The sequence below is a fragment of the Falco peregrinus genome, chromosome 6, assembly GCF_023634155.1.
Source record: "Falco peregrinus isolate bFalPer1 chromosome 6, bFalPer1.pri, whole genome shotgun sequence".
Classification (NCBI taxonomy): domain Eukaryota; kingdom Metazoa; phylum Chordata; class Aves; order Falconiformes; family Falconidae; genus Falco; species Falco peregrinus.
In genome coordinates, this window is record NC_073726.1 from 16891559 (window position 1) to 16909398 (window position 17840).

Here is a 17840-nt window from a genome sequence, read left to right on the forward strand (position 1 = left end):
AAAAAATAATCACTGTTGCAGTAATTTCATTAGTTTTATTTTGCAGAAGCAAAGAGAAAATATTCAATCATCTTTAAAAGTTGTTAACTTCAAATACACTTATTCTAAGCATGTGATGATGCCTGAAATATTACAAACTGACAAAAATATCATCATTTAAATTAGCGATGAAAATATCATTCACATTCACGGAGGTGACAAAGACTGACTTTAAGGCAGACTTACTAGATGTAAAGTACATTTGCTTACTGCTCTATGTTGTCTGAGCTCAACTGCTGTACATTTGAATAGAAGCCTGGTTACAGAATTTTTCAAGTATTTCTTAGTTCACTTTTGTTTTGCACTTTAAAAAACAAACAAAAAAATCCCACCACACACAACTTTCAGTATCTACAATACAAACCAAGGATGTCAAAAGAAAAGTGTCACAGCTTCCATTCGGTATTTTTTAAACCAAAATCATTCTAATGATTCACAATAATGGCATGAAACAATTTCCACCTCATTTCAATAGATCACCATCAGAAGATACTATACCCATCAGGTGCCAATTTTACAAGACTTTTTTCTTAAGTAGTAAACCAAAAAGAATTGGAAGTAGTTTAATTGTAGAGCAAAGCTACAGTCTGCTTGACTCACACAAGTCAATACACCAATCCTACCTGTATGGCAGTTACTGCTAGTCTCCCACTCCTCTTGCCAAGTAGGACAGAACACTCAACCAAGTACGAGAGGTACACAGCACCTCAGATACCTGTGTTCACAGATTAGTAAACTGATGCATTTTTATAGCCTAATATACACAAGGTATTCCACCGGTGACTAGATAATTGAAGGAAAATACCCCCATCTTCAATATTTGCATAATAAGTAACTGCAAACTCCTTCCAAAATGTCAAAATTGCAAGAACAGAGACCACTTTGCATGAAGCACATACAGTGCCTAATACACTCCTCCCACCTGACAGAAGTGTAGTATCTTAGCTGCAGTTTACAAAAGCCCAACAGTTTTGAGATCAACTTATTTTAACACACTCACCCTTGCCAAACACTAGATTGCAAAACAAAAAAAGTAACGAGCCTCCAGTGAAAAATTGGAGGACTTCAGGAAAACATTGTGGACTTAAATCTGAATTTGCTCTTCGTATCGATAAAGCTGGCATCTTCAGGATGATAAATGGCATCAACAGGGCATTTCTAAGGTATGAACTGGCAGCAAATCTTCATCTAACTTCTTAAATTTTATCTCACTACTGAAGGCTGGCAATTAACATCAAACATCTTGGCATGCTCTTAAAGTGCCTAAACCTTCTACAGTTCATACTCCCTCTAGACAGCAGAGGTTGTGTTTTGGTCCCATTACACGAGTAACAAAATACAATGAACTGGAAAGCAATCAGGCCAACTAGCTGTTGGGGTATCTTGCTTTCCTCATTTAAACACTGAGCATTTTCTTAATGAATACCACAACTGTTAAATGCATAAAATTAAGGAAAACACACACTATTTTCAAGAATAAGCAGCAAGAAATACATGTTACACCAAAAGCAGGTATAGAGTTTTAGTAGCAGGCATAAAAGAAACCCCAAGCACCTCTTACAGTTTAAGTGAGCACTCATTCTGCCACCGTATAGTTTACTCATAGGGTAGAACCTTGAATGGCCTCATCTACAACTTACAGGAAACATCAGTTTATCATTTAGTTCTCTTCTGAAAAAGTAAAACATTTATATTAATTTCTACCCAATAATTGAAAGGAAACCATCAACTTCTTTAGTACAGGTAAATTGGCTATCACAGGCTAAAGGTTGTTCCACTACCAACTGCAGTTTTACCGACGCTAACAAATCATTAGCATAACAGAGATTTTATTTTATGCTTATTATAGAATTCTGAAGAACAGTTTCAGTGTGTTTCAAAGTAGGTCTGAAAGACATACTGCCTGAGATCATCAAGATCTGCACTTACACGTTTTTTGCACTTAAAACTGTTCCTGGTGGTGGTGTGATTTTTCTTAATCGAGTGTTCTTGAAACGCTTCTGACCAAGCAAAGGAACAACTGGAAACTTCCATACACAAAAATGCCCAGGAGACTGATGGAAGTGAAGAACCTGCCTTCGACAGTTGCCTCATGGGCTAGCACATCTACAAACTTATATAAAGCAACTAAGGTTACCCAATCATCACATATTCAAGTGACCTTCATTGGCAACACAGAAAGATGTTGTTACCAAATCTGAAAATCAAGTGAAATTTGGGGATGCTTTTTTCTTTTGATGTGGAAAAACAAAAGAGCTATGTATAGACAGGCTATTAATTGCTAATGCATGGCACAATAGATGCCATTATCTCTGACCAAGCAAATACATCACCACTCTTGTAAGAAAAAAAAAGGGGGGGGGGGGGGGGGGGGGGGGGGGAAAACAGAGCCAAGATAAACTTCTTACCCTACTGTCAGCTGTTGAAATACATCCTTAGTCAGAATTCACCCACAAATTCTGAGACTAATCTATGCCAAGTAAAATCAAAGACTTTGGCAAAACAGTGTTAAACAGTTGTTTCATCTAAAAGGAAGCAGAACATGATTGTAATGCTACCTCATCATTTTTTACCACCTTAAGATTTCAGGTCTTGACAACACACACATGCACAAAACCCTCGAATGCTTTTCCTCTGCCTATAGTTAAGTATGGAAGAATGGAGGCAGTCACCAGCTCGCAATACCTACACAGACAAGTTATTTCAAACAAACACAGCTCACTATTTGAGTAGCCACCCTCAACCAATTCTTGCAATAGGGCAGAATAGGGGTAGGGGGAGACGCAGGATAAAGTCATTACACTATGCTCACTTATTAACAGAACTGTGACCTTATAGGCCATCCAATGACGAACACACAGTGATGTCAGACCTGGGATGAAGGAAAATAATTATCTTCTGTCATGTCAGAACCAGAAGTATTGCCATGACACACTAAAATATTGTCATTTATTGGATTATACTACAAAAATTCGAAAGTTCGGAACAGAAAATAACGTAACCCTGGAGAACTTTCTTCCTTCTCCATCTTAAAAAGTGACTGCTTATCCTTTGAAGCTTGGTATTTTAGATGAGTCATAAAATACTATCTGCTATCATAATATGGTACTTCCCAATCTCTGCAAGTACCCATCTATTTCAGGCCTCTGACAACCTGTCACCCGTGGCCTTCTAAGAAACTGTTTTCATAGGTGCACTTCCTTTAAATAACTGGCCAGAAGGACTGGAAGGAAGGGTGCTGAGAAGTTGTCTTCCTACAATCCAAGCAGATTATACACAATTTAATATTTAAGAAAGTCTGTCTTCAAGCACTATGATAATTCGAAAGTCAGCAAGATCATGCTGGTTTCTCTGGTTAATTTCAAAGTCATATAGTTAAAAGGCACTACGTAAAAACTGTCCTCCAGCGTTCAACGATCAACTCTTTATTGGGCAAAGTTGCTCATGTACTGTAGCTTAATCTCGGCATCAGAGGACCTCCCATTTTGTTAGGGCCCACTATTCTTTCAGTGATAAGACACTGTAAGCTTTGACAAAATTTTGGCCATTCCTTAAGATCTGTAAGATTTTCTGCATTATCACCCTACCAGCCCAGCTTTCCATATTAAAACACATTCCTTATTTGAAGAATTTTTGCTTTTATTTAGGTGCAGTTAAAAAAAGCTTATCTTGCCTTAATAATGTAATTTTCATCTTAAAAAACAAAAACACTTCTTGTTCAACCTGGTTAAAGCATTTATCTTGCACGAAATCAACCTCCTGCAAGAAACTTACCACACTTCTACCATTCAGTCACATTGGTTTACATTTTCTCTGGCAGTGTTTTTTTTCCCTCCAGAAAATACATAGGAGCTTTTTGACTTAATAGCCATATCAAGTCTACAATATTTGAAGCTTCACCATACTTCTCATCATCCATTTTATGATACCACAATCATTTTTTTAAATTAATCATGCTCTAGCAGAAGTATAAGAGCACAATACATTGCAAATTACTCATTTGTGTGACTCCATACAAATGACATCACTTAAGCACTAAACAACAGAAAATAACTTGCATATTATTCCTGAGGTATTCCACTTACACAACATTATTCTGTGGTCTAACAAAGACTACATTTCCTTTCTGTCATCCTTGTAAGATCAAATTTTGACAGCAGAATTAAAAGCTTTTTCACTGGTACACAGAGGAAGGAAATAAAAAATATATAGAGGGCTCAACTCTTAAATCAGAAGGTAAATGGGTAATCTTAAACTAAATCTGTATTTTTTAACCTAATCCTACAGGGTCCAAACATTCAAAACTAAATCCAGTTGCTATGATCAAATGCTGGCAAAAAAGAACACCCAAGTCTACTTTATCAGCATGTCTTTTTTTCTCTCCTTCCACCTGCTTCTTCTAAGACCATCAAAAGCTATACAGAACAGTTTCAGAAAACAAGGAGATGACAGATCACCCAGACAAAACTACACTTGAAAAATAAGAACTTGAAGTCTAGCCAAACTGTTCAGATGACTCCAACAAGATTTCATAACCCCAGCTATCAATCATCCTCTAAGTGTCAAGAGTCCAGATAAATTCTTCCACGGCATTTTCCATGTAATATTTTGCATCTTTCGACTTTTTTCTCAGGTAGGAAAGTATTTTTTTAAAAAAGCATTTAACTAATTTTACTTGCCTTTTCTTTTACAGATTCAGAAACTGGGATCCCAGTACTTAGATTCAAACAGAAAGTAAGGATCTAAATCTGATCAGAGAACTGCAACTTACCTTTACTTTTATTAATCATGAAGTATGTTTTTCAAACGAGAAGAAACCGAACAGCACTTGCTGTACTGGGAAAGGTACAACTCACATAGTTACGTGCTATACTGGTAGCTCACCTCTGCAAGACGTTTAATCTTTTTCAAGAAAGGAGAGGGAATATTAAATAGGATTAAGTATCCTGCTACAACCTATGCTATATGTGTAAGAATACTAAAGCTCTTATCTGGGTGCACAGATAAAAAACTTTTCACAAAAATCAAAGATAAGAGATGGTGGCAGCACCAGTAACAAATTTTTTGCCTTAATCATAAAAGAAATCCTGAAAAGAAATTAATATGATAATATGACATACTTACTGTAACAAGGTGGTGGGATTTTGTTTGGCTTGGGTTGGTTTTTTTTAATCCACATTTATCCCTAATGCTAAAAAACCAAAGGGCTGGGTGGGTGGGGGGAAAAAAAAAAAATCAAAAAAAAAAAAAATCAATGAAATCTGTTGTTAGTATTCTTAGTACATCTGACAGCCTTTCACACAGTGTCACTGCTCCTTGTCTTTCCCTCCCTATAAATCAATTTCCAGATTCTGTTGTCATGTGATAGGTACTAAAGACAAAAAGTATTTAGAAGTCGGGGGGGGAAAAATCCACTACAAAAAGGAACAGAATTCAAACTACGTGCAATACAACACTTGTTTTCCGATTTACAGAGGGACCTCAGTGAAATCATGAATTAAGCTTACAACTGAATTATTTCCTAGCTCGAATCTAAGAATGTTCCACATAAACAAAACACTACACTAATTTTAGTAAGCTGATCGCTAAATCAGTTCAAGTTTCTCACATCACTAAGTATTAAAAAAAAATAGTATTTTTGTTCCTGTTTATTACCTCAGTATACACCTGAAGTTCTTCAGTATTTTTTATCTAGCAATTGCCTCCATTGGTCACCACCCACTGACAATTACAACGTGAGGAGGGGGGGGGCGGAGCAGGGGGGAAAGTAGTTACATAGTTTAGATGTTTCAAGACTTGGGGCTTTCATCACGGAATGCCTCTGCAGAGAGGATTACCAGGCCCTCCCAGAGCAAAAATTTAAGAAAGAAAAATCTAATTATAATTAGATTAGCCTGTAATTCTGTGTGTTTAATGAGAGGAAACAGTGCTGGTTTATGATTAAAAAATTATTTAGATTTTATACTGATGCATGCAACTTTACCTCAAAGTCCTTTGCTAATGTCACTGCAGAAGGATTAATCACATTAACCAAATTACCATCTCTATAGTGTGCTTGCTCTGCATCTTCACAAAGTCTACATACAAAATACATATGAGGTAAAAAAATTAATCAAACCTTCTAACCTATGTACAAATGCCAACTGTCTTTCCTTAATAGAAAAACAATGTAACTTTAAATATACCACAAAATATGTAAAAGGTGAAAGTGATAATTTACCCATATTTAGTAAACTGAGTAACTGAAACACCTGAGAATAATTAGCACTCTTGAACATCTGAAAAGTTACAGCCTGTGTTTCCCAACTTATGGAGAAACAGGCAGTTCAACCCATGTTTAAGCAGAGCTTATTTCCCCTGAGCAAAAGTACAGAAGCAGCTCTCTTTTGCTAAAGTAAGAGTACTGATTAACCCACTGCCTCACATCCTTTAAATAAAAGAAAAAAGTTAGTAACAATTTCCTGGAGCAATATTTAAGTATCAGAATACACACAGTACACATAATGATTCATTTTTAACGGATGTGTACAAATCCAAGGGAATTAACTTGAAGCTTGCTGGAACAAAACAGATGAAACTGCTGAAAGAAAGTGATCTGTACAGGCAATTTTCCACTTGTGCGTGGAGCAAGGAAGAGGAATGATAGAGAAGAGTCATCAGATTTACAGATAAAAATGATTAAGACGTAAAATACAAAAACCAGTCACATGACAGTCTTGAGTCAAGCAAGACCTTTCAGTTCAACCAGCACATCATGCTAATCTCGTTGTAACTTCAATTTGAATGTAACAGCAATCTATCTGTACTCACACAGCACTAAGCTCAAACCAAAACCCCAGCTTTTGTTTGCTCCCAATAGAAAATTCATGCTACTGTGGGTCCCTGTCAGCTCCACAGGATCATTCTGAAGTTAGTAACTAGAGTCTCACATCTCAACAGGGTCTTTCAGGCAAGATGCAAAGACTTCCAAGATCATACTACTGCTTTCAGACCTCTGCTGATTCCTGCTGAACTTGGCATTAGTTGTTGTATTATACAAGTCATCTCAGGTAATACAGATGACCAACAGGCAGCATTCCATCCAATTTCCTTACCACACCAGGAAGAACAGTCTACAAGGTGTGCTGATGCCTTCCTTCCCCTTTAAAAATGCTTTCTTTATAAGGGGAAGTGCATAAAAGCATGTTTGAAGTGCTGGTACTCAATACAGCATGCAGGAACACAGCTATGTATCTTAAAATTGAAACACACCAAGTCTACTACATACATTGGAAAAAGGGAGAAATAGAATTTAGAGGACAAATGCTTAAAAACATCTTTATGCATAAATTGCCATTTACTGAGCATGCAATCAATCTAAACATTCTTCTCTCCCCCCCCCCCCCCCCCCCCGATTACATCATATGTGTATACACATTTTGCAATCGTTAGCAAAAGCAATTCTTGTCATGCCTTCCTTCAGATTTACAGGCCAACAATTTTAACTTGTGGTCATGGGAAACACCGTTCCCACAAAGAAATCCACAAGAGCATACCTAAGAGAAGTTGGTAACACCTATGCTCTGGTACTATTATACAGGAGAAACTTCTAAGTAAAAATGCTGTGTGTTATAGTCCACAAATCCAGTGTGAAAACTGCTGTCCTGACCTACCGTAGAGCCAACAAACTGAGCTTTCCTACTTGGCTTCCCTGCCTACTATTTTCTTTTTTTTACTTTTTTTAAAAAATTTGGTTTTAATTGGAGGAGGGGGTTTACAGGGAGAAGAAAACACTAATAAGATCTTACTAAAAAAAAACCCCTATGTGTTTTGGTAAACTTTTGCTTTCCACTACTGCTCTAACCACTCTCATCTTCTCTATACAACAGTTAGGTTATCTGGAAAACTAGGGATACAAACTGACATTTTAATGATATACTCTAGATATCCTTCCAATAGTGTACTACTCTGTGCACACACATGTGTGTATATGCATATATGTATGTATCTACACACAAATCCGGAGTAAATGTACGTAGCATACACATGCGGCATAAAAACATGTATCAAAATAATCTGAGTATTTATGTATTACTGGCTGTTTCTAAGGAGATAACACATCCTTAATCAGACCTAGAAGCAGAATACATGAATAAATGACTAATCTTACCCACAAGGAAGTTCCTTCTCTGTTTCCCCCAGCATGCTGCACCATGGTATAGATTTTGCTAAGTGATTAGGAGGGATATCCAACTTCCAAATGTTCATACTGCAACTGCAGTGGTGTAAGTATGCAGGCTTAGAAACATAAACTATGAGTCCAAATTCAGACCTTGGCTACTGTTTGAGGCTCTCTATGGTAACCTAACAGGTAAGTTAGCAGTCTACTTCAAATTTGTGCCAAGACAAAAAAAGGTAATAGGTAAAATAAGACAGAGTAGGCATACTCAAATATAATACACAAATTAGGACTCAGTAATGACTAACTCCTGCAAATCACACAGAAGAAATACCTTACTCAAAGAAATCTGGTTTCCTAAGTGTTTTGAGTTTGTGCCCAAACATTCCCACTGACCTAATATTCTCTATATCCTTCTCATAGCAGTATCTTCCTCCCCATCACAGTATTAACTGGTCCTGGCCTTATAAGCCCCTCAATAACCTCCTATGCCATCCACACTGACCTACACATTGTCAGTAGTCAGGTCGATCTCACCTACTTTTTAGGTGCCCTGCCAACCAGCCAAAAAAAAAAAAAGAAAAAAAAAGTACCTGTTACAGCTGGTTTGGAGTTACACACACAACAGGTAATGGCTAAATCATTACGCTTCCTCTCCCTACTTCTCCCAGCATACTAGTCATAGCTGCCCCTTTCCATCCCCTTTTGGATTTTCATTAAGCTTCAGAAATCTCAAGGATACCAAGTTCCTAACCATCAAATTTTTGGTTTTTAAGTTATCAGTCGTACTGAGAGACACCTAGTGATCATTAGACCAACTTACTTAAGAAACGGTGCTATTACAGCCAAACTACTACCGGGTAAGGCTCCTCCTCCTACTTTGCTTTTAGTCTAGTGCCAAGATAGAGTAAGAACAAGCATGGTGAAATAAGGATTTCATCAGCATACTTATGAACATTCCAATACAATAAATACGGGGCTTTACATTCAACAAAGACCTCAGGCATGTTTGGAATGACAGCCAAACTTCATGAATTGGTCTCAAGTTTGGGATCTGGAACAAAGAAGAAAAAAACCTGCCTCCTCCATGGTATCCAAGATTCATGTGTAAAAAACTTGAGTTCCTACCATGTATGTATCAGTTCTTCAGTATAGCTCATTATATGCATTACACCAACTCCAGTCATTGGAAAGCAAGCTGCCCTTTTAAGTATAAACCTAGGAACAGTCTGTCAGCCAGCCAAGTTTCTGCCACACGGAAGAGGTAGTTTCCACCGGCCATAGGCTATCTTCCCTTTACTATCTGGTCCAAGAGTGCTGCTTTTGCGTATTGCTGAAGAAGTGATAGAAAGCACAGAAAGCAATTTCTCTTCCTCAAATATTTATGCCATCCCGTTAGAACATGGAAGATTTCCCCTTACCTCTTCTCTCTCTTCACTCCTCCTTTTCTTCTCTCAGTGGAAGTTAGACAAAGTATGAGACTAGGAATAGAAAAAGAATGAGTGGTAGAAAGAAATAAAAGTAAATGCACTTACAGAAAGAGTAAAGATTAGCTTATTGAACAGAAATCTATCAAAGAAGCAGTAAGCAGAGTTATAGAGAAAAATACATTTCCAGATTTTGGGTTTTATATTTACAGAAATCAACCCTCAAACCTGAAAATTAACTGCCAATTACTTGATGTCTCTATGTTTACTGAACACCTGCCATACTTCTTAAAATACACCACAAACAAAAAGGCCTATCCATTCAAAAATTACCAATTATTTCAGCTGGAGAATCAAGGAATTCTAAAATACAGGCGTAGCAAATGAAGAAGAGCAAAGAGAAAAAATTACTTTTTGATAGCAGTATTGTTTGTAACTTTAAGTATGCATCAGCTACCTAGCATTACCGTGTTACACTGTATCACTGCAAGACCTAAAATTCCTTTAAATAGGAATTCAAAGGTTAAGGAAACAAATGAAGTAATTCACCAATAAACAGATCTTGGCTTTAAGTCACTTTTTTCTATCAGATGTTTTATTGCAAACTTTTTTCTCCATCTATCAGAAAGTGGTAAATAACTGTTGGTTAAATTTACACAAAATGCCTGTATGCAACTTACCAATTATTCTACAAGAAAACATTATTCACACCCATTACCTTAAGTCATTATTCTTGACAAACATTTCAAAATACAAAGAGTACTCTCTAAGTTATGTCTGCAACTGTAAGGGTTTATTATATTTATTTTTTATTAAATTTAACAGTGTGTCATATGGTACTTCTGCCACTGGAAAGTCTAAATTCTAAGGCCCAAAATTCCTCTGGAGAAGTAGTAAGGCTTGGCTGGGGGGGGAAAAGCGGAACTGGAGCATCTGGCTACAAATACACATTGGTATTGCCTTCAACTGCCTAAACATTTGGTGGCTTCATGACATCAAATAAAATAGTTTTTTTTTTTTCTATGCTGCTTAATAAGACTTAGGACTCTACTATAATTATTAGGTACCTGCCACATAAGAAGTATATTCTTTTGACTTATTTGAAGTCTGACATTTCAGCTAAGCAAATTTTTATTTTGTTATGTTTCTACTTAGGTAGATTCCAAAGCCTAGTTCCCCATTTTATCATTTGACTTACATGAACTGTACAGCAGTGCTTCTACTTTTACTTGTAGAAGCAGTTTGTAGACATTCACTTAATTGTTACACTTACGCCCAGGAATCAAAACAAAAGCAAGTCAGAAAGTTGCACCCTTTCAAACAGAGGCTTTCTAGCAGTTAGAACTTTTTTACATAATTTTAATCACAGTTCAACCTGGACTGTACTTCTTGGTAACAACCTGGCAGTATTTCAATGCTCTTTACTAAAATTTTGGGAGGAAGAGTGCAAGAAAGGGTGAGGGAACAGATGGAGGGGACTATGTCATGTTCAAGGACAGCCAAAAAGTACAGAAGTTTAAGTATCAAAAGACCTTTCCTACTTTGAAGAAAACAGAAAAACATTTCAATTGCAATTATCTTGCAAAACTATATTGACTGATTTGTATTAAGAAATTTACATTCCATGCATTTGTAACTGTACTTCTGTGCTTTCCAAGGGTATCTCAGTATGTATTCTTAATTGCAAAAACAAAGATATGAAATAGATAATCTTAAAATAAACACAAAAACAATGATGGTCTGCCCAGCAATAGAAGCACAAAACACAGCTTTTAACTTTCAATACTACTGCCACACAGATGCAGGTGGACGGGGGTGGGGGGGGAGCGGGAAGATGCAGTTTGTATTTTATTTGTCTTCCAGTACAGAAGATATGATTGGAAAGAGAGTGGAGAATGAACAGAATTTAGAAAACACTAGTCATTCATGAAAACCCTGCAATTAAAGACCAAGATTCACATCAAGAGTTTCTACCCCAAGCAAAGAGCAATTAGCTATGTCACTTGGTAAAGCATCTGAGGGAGGAACTTTATCCTTATAACTAGTAAAATAACTACTGTATTGTTTATCACATATATATATTCACATTTCCTTCACAGTTATAGAACAATAGGTTTGGAAACTAAATGAGAGGTATGATCTCTCTATACCTTCCTCAAAAGTTATAAATAAATTGCTGTAATTCTCAGGTCTTCACCTTCAGTTTAAGTAGAATCTACTAAAAACATTGGAAAACTGTCTTTAAACAAATGGTTAAAATAGGATTAGCTGTCTAGACTTGGAATATCATCTGTCTTGTGATACAGTTTTAAACACAGCCCCATTACAACCGTAACAATTAGGAGTTAGCTCATTTTGACTACTCAAGGCAAGTTAAGAGCATCACCCACTGTTAAAGAAAAAAGTATCTTTAGACCTAGTCAAGTAAGGAGACTTAGAGAGTAATGAACACCAAACTGACTAAAATATTCGAAGCTCCTCAGGGTAAGATTCAAACCTGCTGTTCTGTATACATTTAAAATTCTCACTTCATGAACACAGGATATTAATTTCTATGAATAATACAATAACCAGTGGGCAACCAATTATAGGTCCTCCTTCTTAAAATGTACTATAAGGTACAATAGTGTCATTAAAATCCTAGTCTTATCATCTTGTCTTTCAACTTGATGACAACTTATTTTTGAGATAAAGACATAAAGGTGAATGATTAGCTAGACTACAACGGCATAAAACAATACACAAAACTACAAATGAGAATAAAATTTTTAAAAGCTTCTTTAAACCTCAGCTTGCACTACGACATTTTATTATCTACCCCTACTGACAAATGTTAACTTAAAATTAAATTCTAAAACTAGGAACAATACTATTTTGGCATTCCTACACTTAGGTGAGGCTTGCAAAGGACCAGCAGTTCTGTAAATGAGGCTGTTTTACAACCCTGCATCTCCATCTAAGCAGTGTAAGAACTTTCACATGAAAGGAGAGCTAGCACTCTTTCAATAAAATATGCAAAACTAACAAACACATCCTACTTGCACAGATGCACTGTGTGCTATTTCAACATATTCTTCATCTGTACTTTTAAAAATCTTAACTTGAGCAGACACTGTGACTTACCATAGTTCTTAAATATTTTAATTTAAAAAAATAAAGCACTTAAGTATTTTTAAAAATATATATGTTTTACAACAAAACGGTCCTCAAATGTTTACAGATAACCTTCATTATTAAAACCTTTCAACAAACAGCACAGCTTAAAATCTTGGCTGTTTCATTAATACCACATCGAGATTTGTAAGAGGAAAGAAAAATAATCTCAGTACTTCCCAGTAAGTATATGAAACCTTGACAAGGTTTCTTTTAAATAACTTGTTTGTTATTCCTTAAAGGTAACAACAGTTTTGTCTTTGAACACAACTATAGCAGGGGGGCTTTGTAGTATGAAGACCATCAGCAGAATTTTGAATCCTCAGAAAAATTAGGTTAACTTCTGTGGGTATGATTCTTTGGTTAATAAGAAAATGTGAACACTGATGTAGTTAGAAATATTCATCTTGCACCATTCAAAAAACCCACTACAATTAGCATTTCAAATAATCCAGAATTCGGAATAATAAAAAAAATATCTTTCTTCTTTTCCTTAATCCACATTATACATAAGGTAATTTTTTTTTTAAACCAGAGATGCCTTAACTTCCATTCTTAGCAATAAATCAAAACTACTGTTTGCACAGTGGAAACATTTATGCACTGTACCTGTTCCAAAAACACTGTCCAACAAAATTTGCTTTTGAGATTCACAAATGCTCATTTGTATGGAAGTCACTAGGCCAATAACATAGATGGACTTCTTTAGGATCTCTCTAGAAGTCTGAATTGGTTTTTATATTTTTTATCTTCTCCGCTCTACATCCCCTCATTCAATTTTGTTAGAATGTTAGACAAAAACAGCACAATACTTTCATTAAGCCTTTATTTACATTAATCTATTTAGAACAATGCCACAATTTCACAATTACGTACACCACTCCTTAACTGAGTCCCACAAATAATCCTTAACTTAGGACTTAAATAGACTCACCCAAGTCCACATATAAAATAATTATTAGCATGCACACAAAGAAAGACTGTCCTTAAATCAAACTGAGATCAGGACTAGAGAGACACTACAGCCTTCAGTATGACACCCATTTCTGCATTTCTTATGCTTTCCAACAGAATAAAGAGTTGTGTGCTAAAACTTTACCAAAGACATGAGATAATGCAACTCCTAAAAGTAATCTGAATTTTACTGCTAAGAGAAACTTCCCCTAGATATAGTCTAAAAAGCCTGTATTATTTCCCCTCCGAAATTTCCCAGATGGCAAAAAAGCTCACCCAAAAGGCCAAGTGACAGTTAAGCAGATTTTTTTTCCTTCAGATATGGAAAGCCTGAAGATACATAAACGGTTTTAGAACTACAGTCTACAAATTACAGTGCATTTGTAACACAACGTTTGTAAATCAGAAATGCCTCTTGAAAAAAAAGAAAAAAAAAAGGCAATTCAGATTTCAAATCTTCCCTCTATCAAGAGGTGTTCATTAATCTGTAGGGGACATTTCATTTTTCATGAATATACCTCAACATATCAACATCAATGGAGTTAAATACAAATTTTTCTTTGTAACATTGTCTCCTTAAATCACAAATCTGTTTTTATAAATGGAGAAACTGAGTCACAAAGGCAAAATGACTCACTACAACTCATACATGGGCAACTCCGGAAAATCTCAAAATTCCAGACTCTTCATGCATAAAATTTGTAATCTTTAAGATAAGATGAAAATTTTGAATATTTCAATCTTTGTGTTTATTTCACACCCACCCACCCTATGTTTTTTGTTAAGTGTACAAATTTTTTTTAATTTTCATCTTGAATCAGATGCCTGCTTGAGAACATGACTGAGGCCATAAAGTTCGACTGCAGAACTGTGTAGCCCTCTAAGTCGTAACGTTAAAAAAATTAACTCACAAGAACAGAAGCTTTAAACCTAGAGAACAAAAAGAAAACATTTCCCGAAAGGCCTGTACATACATTCTTTCGAATCTTATTCAGGTACTTTTAAATATACAGAGTAAGACATGGTTTATTAAAAATATCAAATCTATATAAATAAGGAAGGTATGATGGAAGCATGCAATACTGGACTATTAACGCATCACTTGGTGGTTGGAATCACTCAGCCTTTGGCCTCAAAACACATGAAAGGCATGCATTAACAACACACTAAATGTTTTACTATCTCATTGTTCAACTTCAGGTATACCTTAAACCATGTATTGGTGCTTCTAAATGCTACCTAAATTAAAATTCTTTAGAGATTGCAGACAGTTTTGCCACTTCAATACCTCACTTTTGATTGTTTAAATCCAGAAGGTTCCAAAGCTATACTAGCACAGGAATTCATACCTCGTTAAACCAAGGACAAGATTAAAGACAGGCATCAAAAACAAAAAAGTGAAAAATTACTATTTTGTTGTTGTTGCTTAAACCACAGAGTTTGTAGCCTCCACAGTTTGTATCAGAGTACACTACACCAACTACCAAATAATAAATCCTTGTGACCTCCCTTCCCCCCACTCAAACATATTTATAGTGGTGATACTAAAAGGTTCATATTTCAATTAGGAAAAAAATTAGAGGTTAGGCACCGCACTTTCCCTCAGTATTTGTATGTGTATCACCACATATACAATTCATACAGCAATATACAAAATAAATTGAAGAAAAAATGTAATACCAAGATCACATGGTGACAGAAGAAATTCCACATCTTAATAAAGTAACAGGTTATAAATTCGCATGCATTATATCTGCAAGTATTAAATTCTTTTAGCATTCTCAAACTATAAATACATGGAATTACTACCCTGATGCCCAGCAGAGGTATTTCCTGGAAGGTGAACTTGATGTTCACAAATGTGATTCCACAAAGAACTTGGCTGTTTTAGTGATCTTTGATAAATATTACCGGGTTTATGTCGTTAATAGGATGGACAGAAGTACAGTACCCATCACAAACGCAGGGGGTTTTCCTAATTATTAAACCGACGTACATATTACCTTACAGCAACCTAAACACACCCCTCAAAGAAGCTGCTTGAGTCTGTTGCCTCTTTCCACCCCCCTTTTCCCCGACAAGAGTGGTCTCGTTCACTTGCCTTTCACACACATAACCAATAAAATTAATCAGCTGGAACACAGCATTTTTAAATCGCAGTAAAGTCAAGAGATGTTTTGTACGTTATTTGAAGGGAACAGTCTTTTCATTTAAACATAGTAAGACTCTAATACGCTGCAGACAAACGCACTGCATGGGGTGTGGAGGACCCGAGCTGATTAGATTACCACAACATCAGCCTGAGGCCGCCATTTTTAGAATCTCTAAAGGACAAAAGAGGGAAATTAAAAAATTTGCTCCACATTTTTTGAAAAGTAACTTTAAAAGTATAGTGATAATAATCAATTAATCATGCATTACAAGTACAGCCATGGGTATATCTTGCTTTTCTCTGATCTGAGCCCTGAGTAACAAAAACGTTTCGTTATTATTCCTTTAAGGTACTGTAAATAAACAGACTAAAACATTCCTAAATCTAGATGCAGCACAAAACTTCTGCTTTTAAAGACACGCAGTATGTACCGTTTTAGGGACCTCAGGGCTTTTAGCCACCGCACATTCCCTAATGGCTGAGTATGGGGGAATACAGGACCTTTATAATCAAGCTATATTATGTTTCTCTACCCTATTTAGTACTACACAGTGAACCGTTTGTTTCCCTCCCCCCCCCCCCCATGTCTACAGCAGTAGGGTCTACCCCACCAATCTTTATTTATTTGAGAATGAAATATGCCACCCAAGGAACACGAACACTGGCTGCAGAAACTAAAGCAAGAAAGGGATGCACCAATATAATTACTTACACCCTCAAGAAAGGGGGTGGAGAGAATGATCCCCTTTTAAATTGGCACAAACTCTTCAGGACTGCTTTCCGTTCGTCCAGGTTACACCACGAAGCAGAGGTATTAGCAGGGAGGGAGGAAAGGAGGCGGGGGTGTGGAAGGCAGAGAGATTAGGCCTATAACGAGCCATTTTAGTACCACAAAGCAAAAATACACAGGATGGAGGAAAAGAATAGATTTCCCTAAGCTTCATAAAACTCAATACGCAGTCCCAGTAACACACAAACCCCTTCTGAAAACCACCAGTCTAAGGAACTGTACGTTGTCACATAATAGCCCCTTTTGGCTCTTTTTCCAAGCATAATGCATAAATCTGGCGTAACTGCCAAAAAATTCTCCTCAGCTCCTCCAGTTACAGTAACCCGCCATATTCACAAGATATAGCGACAGCCTGCCATTTTTTAACCAAACCCCACAAAAGGAAAAACAAATTCAAGACAACTTAAACAGAATTTAAACGCATTTCAGGGTGGGAAGGAGTTATACTCGCACCGAGGGTAATGAGACGTTCCCGTCGCATTTCACTCCCCTTCTGCCACCCCCCTCCCCACAGCACCCACAGCAGAATACGCTGGTAATAACCGAAGACTCACCTGTAATGGTCACAGGCCAAGCAGCAGGACCCCTCGGCTGAGCCCCTTCTCTATCCCAACCAAAACAATGCAACAGCCCCACTGCGGATATTCCTACCCTAGGCAGGACTCAACCCTCAGCAGGCTTCTGGTAAAAGAAAGAAAAGGGAAAGAAAGGAAAGAAGACCCCCCCCCCTCCCCCCAAACCTAACTCAGCGCGCAGAACCCTACAAGGACCAGCTCGGAAGCGCCTTTGCCTTGGGACCTATGTACAAACCCCGCTGCCACCGCTGCTCCCGTGTCTCCCTCCTTTCAGCCTCCTACGCTCCCTTCTATGTCACTGCCTCTCTCTGGGAAAATGGCGTCCGCTCTCCCCTCCCTCCCACTGCACGGGGCTCACCCGCCCCGCCTGGCAGGGGCAGGGTTACCAAGGCGAAGCCAAACAGCCGCCATTTTGCTTACGGGCTGGGAGCGCAGTCTGCGCCCGCCGAGCCCTCAGTGTCCATTTTGCAACAGCGCTTTGCACGTTACACTGAACGGCTCGGGTCTGGGCGCGGCCGAGACACCAGACTGCGGCAGGGGCTGGACAGGGGGGCTGTGAGGAGGTGTGGAGAGAAGTAGGGCAGCGGAGGAG

At 37.3% G+C, this 17840-nt stretch overlaps 1 protein-coding gene across 6 annotated transcripts in view; it reads right to left on the bottom strand.

The window, feature by feature from the left end:
* KMT2E (lysine methyltransferase 2E (inactive)) overlaps window positions 1-17583 on the bottom strand; it is a 62446-nt gene extending 44863 nt beyond the window's left edge. For 2 of the 6 annotated variants that reach the window (XM_013304079.3, XM_027795445.2), the window contains exon 1: window positions 17228-17583. The gene's annotated coding sequence lies outside the window, so the exon portion shown is untranslated. Of the gene's footprint in view, window positions 1-9618; window positions 9679-17227 lie in introns of all 6 variants that reach the window. The other 4 variants (XM_005243480.4, XM_027795446.2, XM_055807453.1 and 1 more) reach the window with 4 other exon arrangements.
* Between the last annotated feature and the right edge of the window lie 257 nt (window positions 17584-17840).